The sequence below is a fragment of the Stegostoma tigrinum genome, chromosome 34 (genome assembly GCF_030684315.1).
Source record: "Stegostoma tigrinum isolate sSteTig4 chromosome 34, sSteTig4.hap1, whole genome shotgun sequence".
Lineage (NCBI taxonomy): Eukaryota > Metazoa > Chordata > Chondrichthyes > Orectolobiformes > Stegostomatidae > Stegostoma > Stegostoma tigrinum.
Window position 1 is genome coordinate 10,041,878 of NC_081387.1, and position 13,319 is coordinate 10,055,196.

The window sequence follows — 13,319 nt, forward strand, 5'->3', positions numbered from 1 at the left end:
GAAAGGGGTCCCTGCAGAATCAGAATCTGAAGTAAAAAGAAAGAAAACATTTGCATTTCCACAATACCTTTCACCACCTCAAGATATTTTGCAGCAATGAAGGGCTTTTAGTGTTTAGTTACTGCAATCAATTGAGAAAAGGTAGGCCACATAAACTTTAAACTTGAGAGACATACAGAATAGGTTTGAACTGCCTCAAGCACTGTCAGTAGTCACTGAACAACTTTGGCACCGTGTTACATTCAGTCTTGGTTTTCAAATTCTTATCCTTAGTATTCAAATCACTACAATGGTGTCACAACTCGGCCATCTCAATCTCCTCCAAACCATTACCCTCTGAAACTCTGTTGCCCTCCTGATCGTTTTTATTGGTTCCATCATTAACAGATTTTTCTTCTGCTACCTGAAACTTAAGCTCCAGGATTTCAGAGGAGATCCTGCTTCCTGCATCCTTCCGTAAGAAATAAGGCATATCTTCAAGCCTTCCTCCTTAGTTAAGCTCCTGCCCAATTCTAGGGTTAACACCATTGCTTCATGGCTGGAGGGAATCTTTATGTTGGAGGGAAGGGATCCAATCTTCATCATCCATGTTAGTATCAATGACATGGATTGAACCAGAAAGGGAGATTCAAAAGAAAGAAAGATTTCAAGTAATTAGAATCTGAACCAAAAAGCAAAACTGCAAGGTGATAAGCTCCTAATCAGTGCCTGAGTCACAGACAAGCTGTGTCAGGATAAATTAGGTCAACGAGTTAGATGTGTGACTTAAAGATCAGAGTGGGAGAAATGGACTTCTGTTCAGGGGGCACTGACACTATACTGGGTTGGAAGGGAGCTGATCAGGTTGGGCAGGTTTTACTTGATTCAGGATAGTTCCAGTGACCCTGGCAAATCAATTAATTCGAACTGTAGAGAGGACTTTAAACTAATGGAGTGGAGGGAGACGCTTAAGAAGGAGCTATATGTAGACTTACAAAGTGAAAGGATTGTGGGCAACTGTTTTGATAGTGATACCTGGAAGACAAGGGTGAGGAGGGTTGTAGCATCGAGTATAAGAAAGCAGCAGTAAATAGGGTCAAGACACAAAAAAGAATGGCAGAAAGGCAAAACAAACAGCTCTTTGCTGATCTGTCTTTAATATTTGTCATTAAATGAAAGAAATAATGGCACAAAAAGAGGGTAATGATATAGTCTTATTAATAGCCTTATGTTTAATTAGTTTAATGATATAGTCTTTTACCAAGATATGGTTGTAAGTAGATAAAAGTTGGAAACTGAACATTCATGTTAGTTTTGATATAGGAGGTGATGGTGTAGCTGTTGTAGACTTGCTTTTCAAGCTGATGTATTTGTTTGCAGGGGTTTCTACACCCTGCTAGGTAACATCATCAGTGCGCCTCCAGTGAAGCATTGGTGTTCTGTCCCACTTGCTATTTATATGCCTTGGATTGTTCAGATGGTTGGCATCACTTCCGGTTCTGTTTTTCAGTGGTTTGTATATTGGGTCCAGTTCGATGTGTTTGTTGATGGAATTCTGGTTGGAGTGCTAGGCCTTGAAGAATTCCCTGGCATGTTTCTGTTTGGCTTGTGCTATTACGGATGTGCCGTCCCAGTGGAATTCATGTCCTTCTTTATCCGTGTGTGTTTCGACCAGTGAGAATTGATCATGTCTCTTGGTGGCTAGTTGGTATTCATGTATCCTTATTGTCAGTTTTCATCCAGTTTAGCTTGTATAATGTTTCTCACAATCCTTGCATGACATTTTGTATGTTATTTTCAATTTTATTGGTTGTGGGTATGGGATCCTTTACATTTGTCAATAGCTGTTGCAGGGTGATTGTTGGTTTGTGGGATACCCTGTTACCTGTGAGACAGTAAGGACTGCAGATGCTGGAGTCAGAAATAACACAGCATGGAGCTGGAGGAACACAGCAGGCCAGACAACATTAGAGGAGTAGGAAAGATGATGTTTCAGATCAGGACCCTTCTTCAGGAATGGGAAGGGGAGTGGGAGCTCAGAAATGGAGAGGAGGGTTGGGGCTGGGGCAGATAGGAGGGATGATGATAGTTGAGTACAGGTAGGGAGTGATGCGGATTGGTCAATGAGGTGAGGGGGCAGATAGGTAGGAGAGAAGATGGACAGGTTATGTCAGATCAAGGAGGTGGGGATAAGAGGGAGGGTTGGTTATGGAATGAAGCAGGGGTGGGGAGATTTAGAAACTGGTAAAATCCGTATTTAGGCTTTTGGGTTGTAGGCTCCCAAGGTGGAATATGAAGTGCCGCTCCTCTAGTTTCCGGGTGGCATAATTATAACACTTGTTTACACTTATATCAATGTTAGCTGCGTTAATGTATGTTGGAATCATATGATACAAAGAAATGATAGAGGGTCAGATGCTGTAGAACCCATATGAATGAAGGCAAGACATAACAAGGGCAAGAAGACACAGGTGGGAGTAGTTTATAGACCCCTTAACAGCAAGTATACAGTGGGATAGAGAATAAATGCCATAATGTCGATGGGGAAAATCAAATTGACAAAGCAGGCATGAAGGAAAACATCATAAAGACTTTTTGAGATGGTGATAATGGGAACTGCAGATGCTGGAGAATCCAAGATAATAAAATATGATGCTGGATGGACACAGCAGGCCTAGCAGCATCTCAGGAGCACAAAAGCTGACGTTTCAGGCCTAGACCCTTCATCAGAGAGCTCTGATGAAGGGTCTAGGCCCGAAATGTCAGCTTTTGTGCTCCTGAGATGCGGCTGGGCCTGCTGTGTTCATCCAGCGTCACATTTTATTATCATAAAGTCTATTTGAAGCAGTTTTCTGGAAAAAAGAAAGGTTATGATGGATCCAACAAGGAATCAGACTATTTTGGATATGGTAATGTTTAATAAGGCAGGTTTAACAAACGATCTCAAAGTACAGGATTCCCCCAAGGGAAGAGTGACCATAACATGGTAGAATTTAGCATTCCAACTGAGAGTCAGTCCTTCGAGTTGAAAAAAGCTGCGCAGAATTCAGATAATTATAATTATATGGGAATGAAGGGCTGATTTGGCTGGAGTGGACTGGGAAACGTGTTCAGTAGGAAAGATGGTTGAGAAACAATGACATGCATTTAAGAAAAATAATTCATAGCTCAAGGGAAAGCTATATCCCAGTGAGGGGGAGGAGACTAAGAAGAGGGTAAACAGACCATGGCTAACTAAGTAAGTTAAAGACTGTTTCTTTCAATTTGACACTAACAAAAAAGACAGCATTGCAATGATTAAATGCAAAAGCCTTTTGGGGGCCTGAATGGCCTGCTCCCAATCCCACACATTCCTCCCTGCTTGCTGCCTCAGATAAATGTTGACTGGGTACAATGATGAAAGGGAGAAGAAATTACAGCAGCATGGGTAAGAGTAGGAGGGTTGGATTAGCTGGATTGTTCTTTCAAACTTCTAGCATGGAGAAAATGGGGTGAATGGTCTCCTTCAGTGCTGCAGAATTCCGTGGAGTTTTATCCTGACCTTTACAGACTTGTATCTGCTCATGCCTCAGATTGCATTGCTTGAGTGAAAATAAATTCATTCTCATTTATATCTTCCATCAGTATTTTCCATACACGAATCAGTTTTGTGTTAAGTAAGAGAGTAAGATGTGGGCAAATCTCACCGGGAGCCACCTTTAAAGAGCAGGAATAGAGATAAACGATAGCAGAGGTGAGGAGCTGCTCATTATTTGTCTCTGTCTCCATGACAGAGCTGAATTATTCATCAGGTACCTGGATCATGCTGAGAGTCACATTGAAAGTGGTTCAGATCTTTCACAAAGCATTGATAATCTTCCAGCAGTAGAAGACTTCATTCAATATGATTTAAATAATGAATAATCAAACAGATTTTGTGCCCTAAACAAAGAAGAAAGAACTATTTGGGACAGAAATGTAACTCAACAATCAGGTTAGAATCATGCAAAGGTGTTGCACAGAGGGAGGCCATTTCACCCATCCTGTCATTACTGACTGACTGAATGAGCTGTTCAATTCGCCTTACTTGCCCACACATATGCTACTTTTATTTACTAATCCAATTGCCATTTGAAAATTATTATTAAACACATTTCCATTATCCTTTCAAGCAGCACATTTCAGATCATAACCCTCACTGAGTCAAGGAGATGTTTTGCTTGTATTGCCTGTGGGTCATCTGTCAATTACCTTAAATGTGTACTCTCTAATTCCTTGAGACAGTGGAAATAGTTAATGCTTATGTATTCTATTGACCTGATTCTGATTATGAAAACCCCTACCAGATTTCCATTTCAACTTCTCTCTTCAAAGGTGGAACATTGCAGATTCTTGCCACATTCAATGAAATTCCTCATCTCTGGTTCCATTCTTATAAATCTCCACTGCACCTTCTCTAAGGACCTGATATTTTGTATAAAAAGGCAGTTCTCTAGCTGGGTTCTGAGCATATTCATGTGCCTCAGTGCAGCATTTGGAGGGTTTAAATACAGGGAGTATTGTCATAATGTTCTTGTATTATAGGAACACAATATCCAACACTGCTGAAATACCATGATTCCATTTAATTGAAGCTCACTGGTACATACATACAGACAAATACATACAGATATTGTAATCTCCAGGCACAGCATGTGCCTCGACCATGACAGGGCAGAAAACCTGTGGCTTGTGATCAAATGACAACATCCAGGAACTTTGCTCACTTGAATTTTGAGTTCTTCGAGTGACAACACTGCAAAGGTGATGAGACAAGAGTTGTGTTTCCACCAATAATTTTGCAAAGTTTTTTTTGAAGGTTGAGATATTTGCATTGTTTTTAAACTTAAAATGATAATTGGAAGAATAAGATAGATCTTGGATTCGCACAGCACAGTGCGCAGTCCCAGGATGGTATGAATCAGAGGCGATTTTGAACGTGACAATGTTTTCTCATATATCTACAATCCTTGTCCTTCCAGGATGGTGGGAGGAATGGGTTTAACAAAAGCGTCTTACCAAGTGGATACAGTGAAAGTCATAGATGGAGACAGATGCGCTGCTAGTGGAAAAGTGAATGTTTAAGGTGGTGGATCGTGTGTCAATCACTCAGATGGCTTTTCCTGAAGATGCAATGTCATCACCTCATGATTCATGTAGGCTTTCTCCTCTTGAATTGTGTCTGCCTTTTGAGCTTTGACTGATGACTGAGTCCAGCCTAGCATTGCCTAGCCTCTCTCAATATTCCCCAAGTATTTGTTTAACTTCAGCAAAGGGAAGGGGGATGGGAGCTCAGAAATAAGTAGAGAGGAGGGGTGGAGCTGGGGACGATAGGAGGGAGGATGATAGGTGAGTGGTGGGAATTGGTCAGTGAGATGGGAGGGACAGATAGGTAGGAGAGAAGATGGACAGGTTATGATCCACCAGTGAATCCTATTCTGAAACTCCTGTTTGTTCATTATTCAGCTAGGTTTTGACAAAACAAATCCATTCCCAGAGACAAACCATGAAGGCTGAAAGGTAAGCTTGCATTGTGCAGTGATTTACTGAAGCTAATTGTGAGCTGATCTCTCTGAGACAGGCCACTGCTGCTTACAATTTAAGATACTTACAGCTTGTGTTCACAACGCAAATTGATCAAACCAGAGTTTGGGCAAAGCATCAATGGGAAATGTTTTCAATGGAAGGGAAAATGGCTCCTGTCATTGTTTGAGACTCTGACAATGTAGAGAGAAATTCGATGAGAAATCTCCCAGATGTTTTGTCCAAATTGTATTACCCAGGTGGGTATTTCATTGCTGAAAATCAGAGTTGAACAAAATGGGATTTGGTGAATAGTTGGCACCTCATTTCACTCATTCAATCTGTCATTCCTCCTGCACCATACTTGATTTACAAAAATACAAATAAAACGAGAACCACAGGAAAACCCTGCCTGCTGGAGACCTGAGGTTATAATCCGGACAATCAGAACTGGATTACAGCAAAAGATTTAGATTTTTCGATTTCAGTTTAAATTTTATTGCTGCGTGTATTCGAGTACAGGAATACAGGAGAACAATGAAAAGGATAGACTTACCATTTTCTGGTGCCATCTGAGCACACTACAAGCAGCATTAAAAATAGAAGCAGAAATGAAACAAATAGCCGAAAGGTCTTTCCACTGGAACGCCACTGCCTTTGCCTTCAGGTACCTGGTCTTGGCCATGTCCTGGAGCTATACTGCAGCCACTGGAAATGTGTAGCCATTCTTCAGTACTACCTTGCCTCAACCAAAATTGTCGCTGCGATGTGTCCACGCTTAGTGGGCTTTGGCAATGCAGCTGCCACTGAAGATGCCTGGTCACAAAATGGGCTCAAACTCGAGGCTGGGCCCACCATCATGACATAGCCAGGGCCTCATTCTGGCTAATCCTGCTGCCACAGCTGCCTCGAAGGACCACTATTTCAGCAAAGGAACCCGCGACTGCCAACTGGGAAGGTGACAACTCTGACCACCGCCAGTGCTCTGGGAAGGAATTGCTCTGACCACTGCTATCGCTCTGGGAAGGAATTGCTCTGACCACTGCTATTGCTCTGGGAAGGAATTGCTCTGGCCACTGCTAATGCTCTGGGAAGGAATCGCTCTGACCACTGCCAATGTTCTGGGAAGGAATCGCTCTGACCACTGCTATTGCTCTGGGAAGGAATCGCTCTGACCACTGTCAATGATTAGATTAGTTTAGATTCCCTACATTGTGGAAACAGGCCCTTCGGCCCAACAAGTCCACACCGCCCCTTGAAGCATCCCTAGACCCATCCCCCTATAACCCACACACCCCTGAACACTACAGGCAATTTAGCATGGCCAATCCACCTAGCCTGCACACCTTTGGACTGTGAGAGGAAACCGGAACATCCGGAGGAAATGCACGCAGACACGGGGAGAATGTGCAAACTCCACTCAGACAGTCGCCTGAAGTGGGAATTGAACCCGGGTCCCTGGTGCTGTGAGGCTGCAGTGCTAACCACGGAGCCACCATGCTGCCCCTAAATGCTCTGGGAAGGAATCGCTCTGACCACTGCTATTGCTCTGGGAAGGAATTGCTCTGACCACTGCTAATGCTCTGGGAAGGAATCGCTCTGACCACTGCTATTGCTCTGGGAAGGAATTGCTCTGACCACTGCTAATGCTCTGGGAAGCAATCGCTCTGGCCACTGCTAATGCCCTGGGAAGGAATCGCTCTGACCACTGCTATTGCTCTGGGAAGGAATCGCTCTGACCACTGCTAATGCTCTGGGAAGGAATCGCTCTGACCACTGCTATTGCTCTGGGAAGGAATTGCTCTGACCACTGCTAATGCTCTGGGAAGGAATCGCTCTGACCACTGCTAATGCTCTGGGAAGGAATCGCTCTGACCACTGCTAATGCTCTGGGAAGGAATCGCTCTGACCACTGCCAATGTTCTGGGAAGGAATCGCTCTGACCACTGCTATTGCTCTGGGAAGGAATCGCTCTGACCACTGCTAATGCCCTGGGAAGGAATCGCTCTGACCACTGCTAATGCTCTGGGAAGGAATCGCTCTGACCACTGCTAATGCTCTGGGAAGGAATCGCTCTGACCACTGCTAATGCCCTGGGAAGGAATCGCTCTGACCACTGCTAATGCCCTGGGAAAGAATCGCTCTGACCACTGCTAATGCCCTGGGAAGGAATCGCTCTGACCACTGCTAATGCCCTGGGAAGGAATCGCTCTGACCACTGCTAATGCCCTGGGAAGGAATCGCTCTGACCACTGCTAATGCTCTGGGAAGGAATTGCTCTGACCACTGCTAATGCCCTGGGAAGGAATCGCTCTGACCACTGCCAATGCTCTGGGAAGGAATCGCTCTGACCACTGCTAATGCTCTGGGAAGGAATCGCTCTGACCACTGCCAATGCTCTGGGAAGGAATCGCTCTGACCACTGCTAATGCTCTGGGAAGGAATCGCTCTGACCACTGCTAATGCTCTGGGAAGGAATCGCTCTGACCACTGCCAATGTTCTGGGAAGGAATCGCTCTGACCACTGCTAATGCTCTGGCAAGGAATCGCTCTGACCACTGCTAATGCTCTGGGAAGGAATCGCTCTGACCACTGCTAATGCTCTGGGAAGGAATCGCTCTGACCACTGCTAATGCTCTGGGAAGGAATCGCTCTGACCACTGCCAATGCTCTGGGAAGGAATTGCTCTGACCACTGCCAATGTTCTGGGAAGGAATCGCTCTGACCACTGCTAATGCTCTGGGAAGGAATCGCTCTGACCACTGCTATCGCTCTGGGAAGGAATTGCTCTGACCACTGCTAATGCTCTGGGAAGGAATCGCTCTGACCACTGCTATCGCTCTGGGAAGGAATTGCTCTGACCACTGCTAATGCTCTGGAAAGGCAACCACTCCCACAGCAGCTGACACTCCAGAAAGGGACTGATGTAGCCAATAAAATAATAAGGGTGCACGATGCTGTCAGAGGGACAGTAACTACTGGAATGCAATACTGGGGGAGTGCAGCAATGTCAGAGACTCAGTGCTGAGGGGAGCACCACACGGTCAGAGTGTCAGTACTGAGGGAGTGCCACACTGTCAGAGGGTCAGTACTGAGGGAGTGCCGCACTGTCAGAGGTTCAGTACTGAGGGAGTGCCACACTGTCAGAGGGTCAGTACTGAGGGAGTGCCGCACTGTCAGAGGGTCAGTACTGAGGGAGTGCCGCACTGTCAGAGGGTCAGTACTGAGGGAGTGCCACACTGTCAGAGGGTCAGTACTGAGTGAGTGCCACACTGTCAGAGGGTCAGTACTGAGGGAGTGCCGCACTGTCAGAGGGTCAGTACTGGGTGAGTGCCACACTGTCAGAGGGTCAGTACTGAGGGAGTGCCGCACTGTCAGAGGGTGCCACACTGTCAGAGGGTCAGTACTGAGGGAGTGCCGCACTGTCAGAGGGTCAGTACTGAGTGAGTGCCGCACTGTCAGAGGGTCAGTACTGAGGGAGTGCCGCACTGTCAGAGGGTCAGTACTGGGTGAGTGCCACACTGTCAGAGGGTCAGTACTGAGGGAGTGCCGCACTGTCAGAGGGTGCCACACTGTCAGAGGGTCAGTACTGAGGGAGTGCCGCACTGTCAGAGGGTCAGTACTGAGTGAGTGCCACACTGTCAGAGGGTCAGTACTGAGGGAGTGTCGCACTGTCAGAGGGTCAGTACTGAGGGAGTGCCACACTGTCAGAGGGTCAGTACTGAGTGAGTGCCACACTGTCAGAGGGTCAGTACTGAGGGAGTGCTGCACTGTCAGAGGGTCAGTACTGAGGGAGTGCCGCACTGTCAGAGGGTCAGTACTGAGGGAGTGCTGCACTGTCAGAGGGTCAGTACTGAGGGAGTGCCGCACTGTCGGAGGGTCAGTACTGAGGGAGTGCTGCACTGTCAGAGGGTCAGTACTGAGGGAGTGCTGCACTGTCAGAGGGTCAGTACTGAGTGAGTGCCGCACTGTCAGACGGTCAGTACTGAGGGAGTGCTACTGTACTGTAAGAGGATCAGTGCCAAAGGAGTACTGCACTGTTAGAAGGTCAGTGCTGAGAAAGTGCCCCACTGTCAGAGGGTCAATACTGAGGCAGTGCTGCGCTGGCAGAGGGAGATTTCTGAGCAAATGACTTGCTATTGGTAGTGCAGCAAAGAGATGTTGCTGTATTGAGGTTGTGCTACATTGTCAAAAGGACAGCGCTGAGGGAATCCTGCTCTGATGGAGTGCTGCACTGGAAGATTGCAACAATGTTTGATGGACAAAGCTGAGCGAGTGCTGTACTGAAGGATTGTTGCATATTTGGAGGGTGAATAATGGGGGAATGCTGTACTTTTAAAGAGCCAGTGCTACGTAAGAACTGTGATTGGTGAAGTGCAGGGGTACATAGCCCTCAACTAAGAGCACTGACGTGGGTGTTGCTGGCGTATATTCTCTACTCTGAGGAGCTGGTTCTGGGTTTGTGCATGAACCGATAGTCGATAGCTCAACAAAACTGAGTGTCTCACTTGGCCGTGCCACTGGAACGTTAAGCGTCAACTACATTGGTGCTGTACTGGAGTTATATTGATTGGGCAAGAACTGGTGGTTTCCTTTGCTAAAGGATATTACTGAAGCAATTGAGCCTTTATGACGATTTAACTGGTTCACCGTCACTTATGCTGAAATCTAATTTTTATTTCCAGCGTTTTTAATCTGAATTCTAAATTCTCAAATGGCCCAAGGGCGATCTGAAGCCACATTGTCTGTATTTATTAAATCTTGCCACAGATCACTCGCCTGGTATAGAACATAGAACATAGAACATTACAGCACAGTACAGGCCCTTCAGCCCTTGCTGTTGTGCCGACCTGTCATACCGATCTCAAGCCCATCTAATCTACACTATTCCATGTACGTCCATATGCTTGTCCAATGACGAATTAAATGTACCTGAAGTTCGTGAATCTACTACCATTGCAGGCAAAGCGTTCCATTCCCTTACTACTCTCTGAGTAAAGAAACTAACTCTGACATCTGTCCTATATCTTTCACCCCTCAATTTAAAGCTATGCCCCCTCTTGCTTGTCGTCACCATCCTAGGAAAAAGGCTCTCCCTATCCACCCTATCTAACCCTCTGATTATTTTATATGACTCAATTAAGACACCTCTCAACCTTCTTCTCTCTAATGAAAACAGCCTCAAGTCCCTCGGCCTTTCCTCGTAAGACCTTCCCTCCATACCAGGCAACATCCTAGTAAATCTCCTCTGCACCCTTTCCAAAGCTTCCACATCCTTCTTATAATGCGGTGACCAGAACTGTACACAATACTCCAAGTGCGGCCGCACCAGAGTTTTGTACAGCTTCACCATAACCTCTTGGTTCCGGAACTCAATCCCTCTATTAATAAAAGCTAAAATACTGTATGCCTTCTTAACAGCCCTGTCAACCTGGGTGGCAACTTTCAAGGATCTGTGAAGGCAATATATGTGACTGTCCTTGATCGTAAAATACAATTCCAAAGTCTTACTAAATTTTGGTCTTTATCGGAGAGACTGATCTGGATAATGGGAGATGTGAGGATTCGCTTATATGGCATGATGTTCCCTGCAATTTCCCTTGTTGTTGTGTAGATCATCATGGTTAGTGTGTGGCAGAAGCTTCCGGAAGCCACATGTCAGCACATTGGTCGACTTCTATGAAAGTTCCCAGCATCTGTTTCAGGGGGCTGCACAGCTCAGAGGGGACACTGGTACAGAGCCGATATCAAAATCCAACCCGAAGCGATTGTGTTCAGTCCTGGACACTGGACCTCAGGAAGGCTAGATTGACCTTGATAGCACACATTGCATACTCACCAGAAAGGTGTAAATTATTAGGAATGCACTGTCCAGATATTATTTGCACTAGAATAGGCAAGAGACGCAGAACTTCTCCAGCAGGATATGCATCTTCCGCAAATATGGGCAGAGAAATGGTAGATGGAGTTTATTCTGGTGAGTGTGAGGTTCTGCTGTTTGGATGATCAAATGATAAGGAAACGTGTGCATGTAATGGCAGGACCGTGGATAGCATTGATACGCAGAGAGATTTTGGGATTCAAGTCTATAGCTTCCTGAAAGTAGCCACTCAAGTTGACAGGTTGGTAAAGAATGCTGACCTTTATTGATGGAGGAATTGAATAAAGAGTCGGGACGTCAAGTTGCAAATTTACAAGACTTTGGTTAGACCACACTTTAGGGTGTTGTGTTCAATTCTTGTTGCCATATTACAGGAAGGATGTGGAGGCTTTGGAAAGGGAGCAGAAGAGGCTTACCAGGATGCCGCCTGGATTAGTGGGAAGGAAAGGCTGGAAAAATTCAGGCTGTTTTCTCTGAAGCAGTGGACGCTGAAGGGAGACTTGATAGAAGGCTTTAAAGTTATGAGATCGATAGATAGGTTTGACAGTCAGAATATTTTTCCCAGAGTAGATATGTCTAACACTAGAATGCATGCAATTAAGGTCAGAGGGGGAATGTTCCAAGGAGATGTTAGGGGCAAGTTTTTACACAGTGAGTGGGAGAAGGCTATGATATGGGCATTTAGGGGACTTTTAGATAAGCACATGAATATGCAAAGAATTTGGGGTATGGACCAAGGGCATGCAGAAAGGATTAGTTTAACTTGCTGTCAGATTCGGCACAACATCATGGACTGAAAGGCCTAGTCCTGTGCTGTACTGTTTTATATTCTATGTTTTTTCAACATTTTGAAGATAGAGGTAGATGGATTCTTGATTAACAAGGGGATAAAGGATTATTGGGAGTTGCACCAGAATGTCGAGTTGAGGTTAAAATTAGACCAGCTAGGATCACATTGAATAGCAGAGGAGACTCAAAGGGCTGAATAGCCTACTCCATTCCATGTCCAGCATAATTGTTAGAGATAGATTGCTTTCTCAGGTGGGGAAAGTGTGGAACTAGGGAGGATAACTTAAAATGAATGCTCGGCTATTCAGACAGCGATTTCTAAACCCAGATCTTCACACCAAAACATTATGGAAATCTAGAACTCTCCCTGCAAGTCACAAGTAGCAGAGCTTTAGTTTTTGAGAGTGAGATCGATAGGATTTTATTGATGAAGTGCTTTGAGGAGTCTGACTCAAGCTGAGTAAATGGAAATGAGATTCCTCAGCCAGGTTTATTGGTGTGGGAGCTATTCAGAGAACATGGGAGGATTTGACACAGTGGTATCATCCTGAGGTTGTGAACCCGTAGCTCTGAGATGAATATTTCAAGGGTGTGGGGCTCAAATCCTGCTGTGGCAGATGGTGAATCTTGAATTCAGCTAACAATGTTAAAAAAAAAAATCTGGAATTAAAAAGTTAGCCTAACGATGACCATGTAGCCGCTGTCAATTGTTGCAACTGCCATCCTTACCTGATCTGACTCCAGACTCACAGCAATGTGTTTTGACTCTGAGCTGCCCATTGAAATAGACCAGCAAGCCATTCAGTTCAAGGGCATTAAGCGCTCGGCCAGCCTGTGACAGCAGCATCTCATGAATTAATTAAATAACAAGATTGGCGATGGGAACTAAATGGCCTCCTCCTGTCCTTTTGGCTTCTGTCTCACTTGCCATCTAACTGGATCTGAAGTAGGGTCAAACTTTCTATTTCTTGAAAAAAATCACAAACAGTTTGCGTTCGGTGGCTGTCTACTGCTGTGTGAGCTTTGAAGGGTCACGCTGAGTGTAATTAATTCTTCCTAACACTGAGGTGAATTTTTAATTAACAGACTCATTAAAACAATTCTGACCTCTTCAGATTTGAATCGAGTC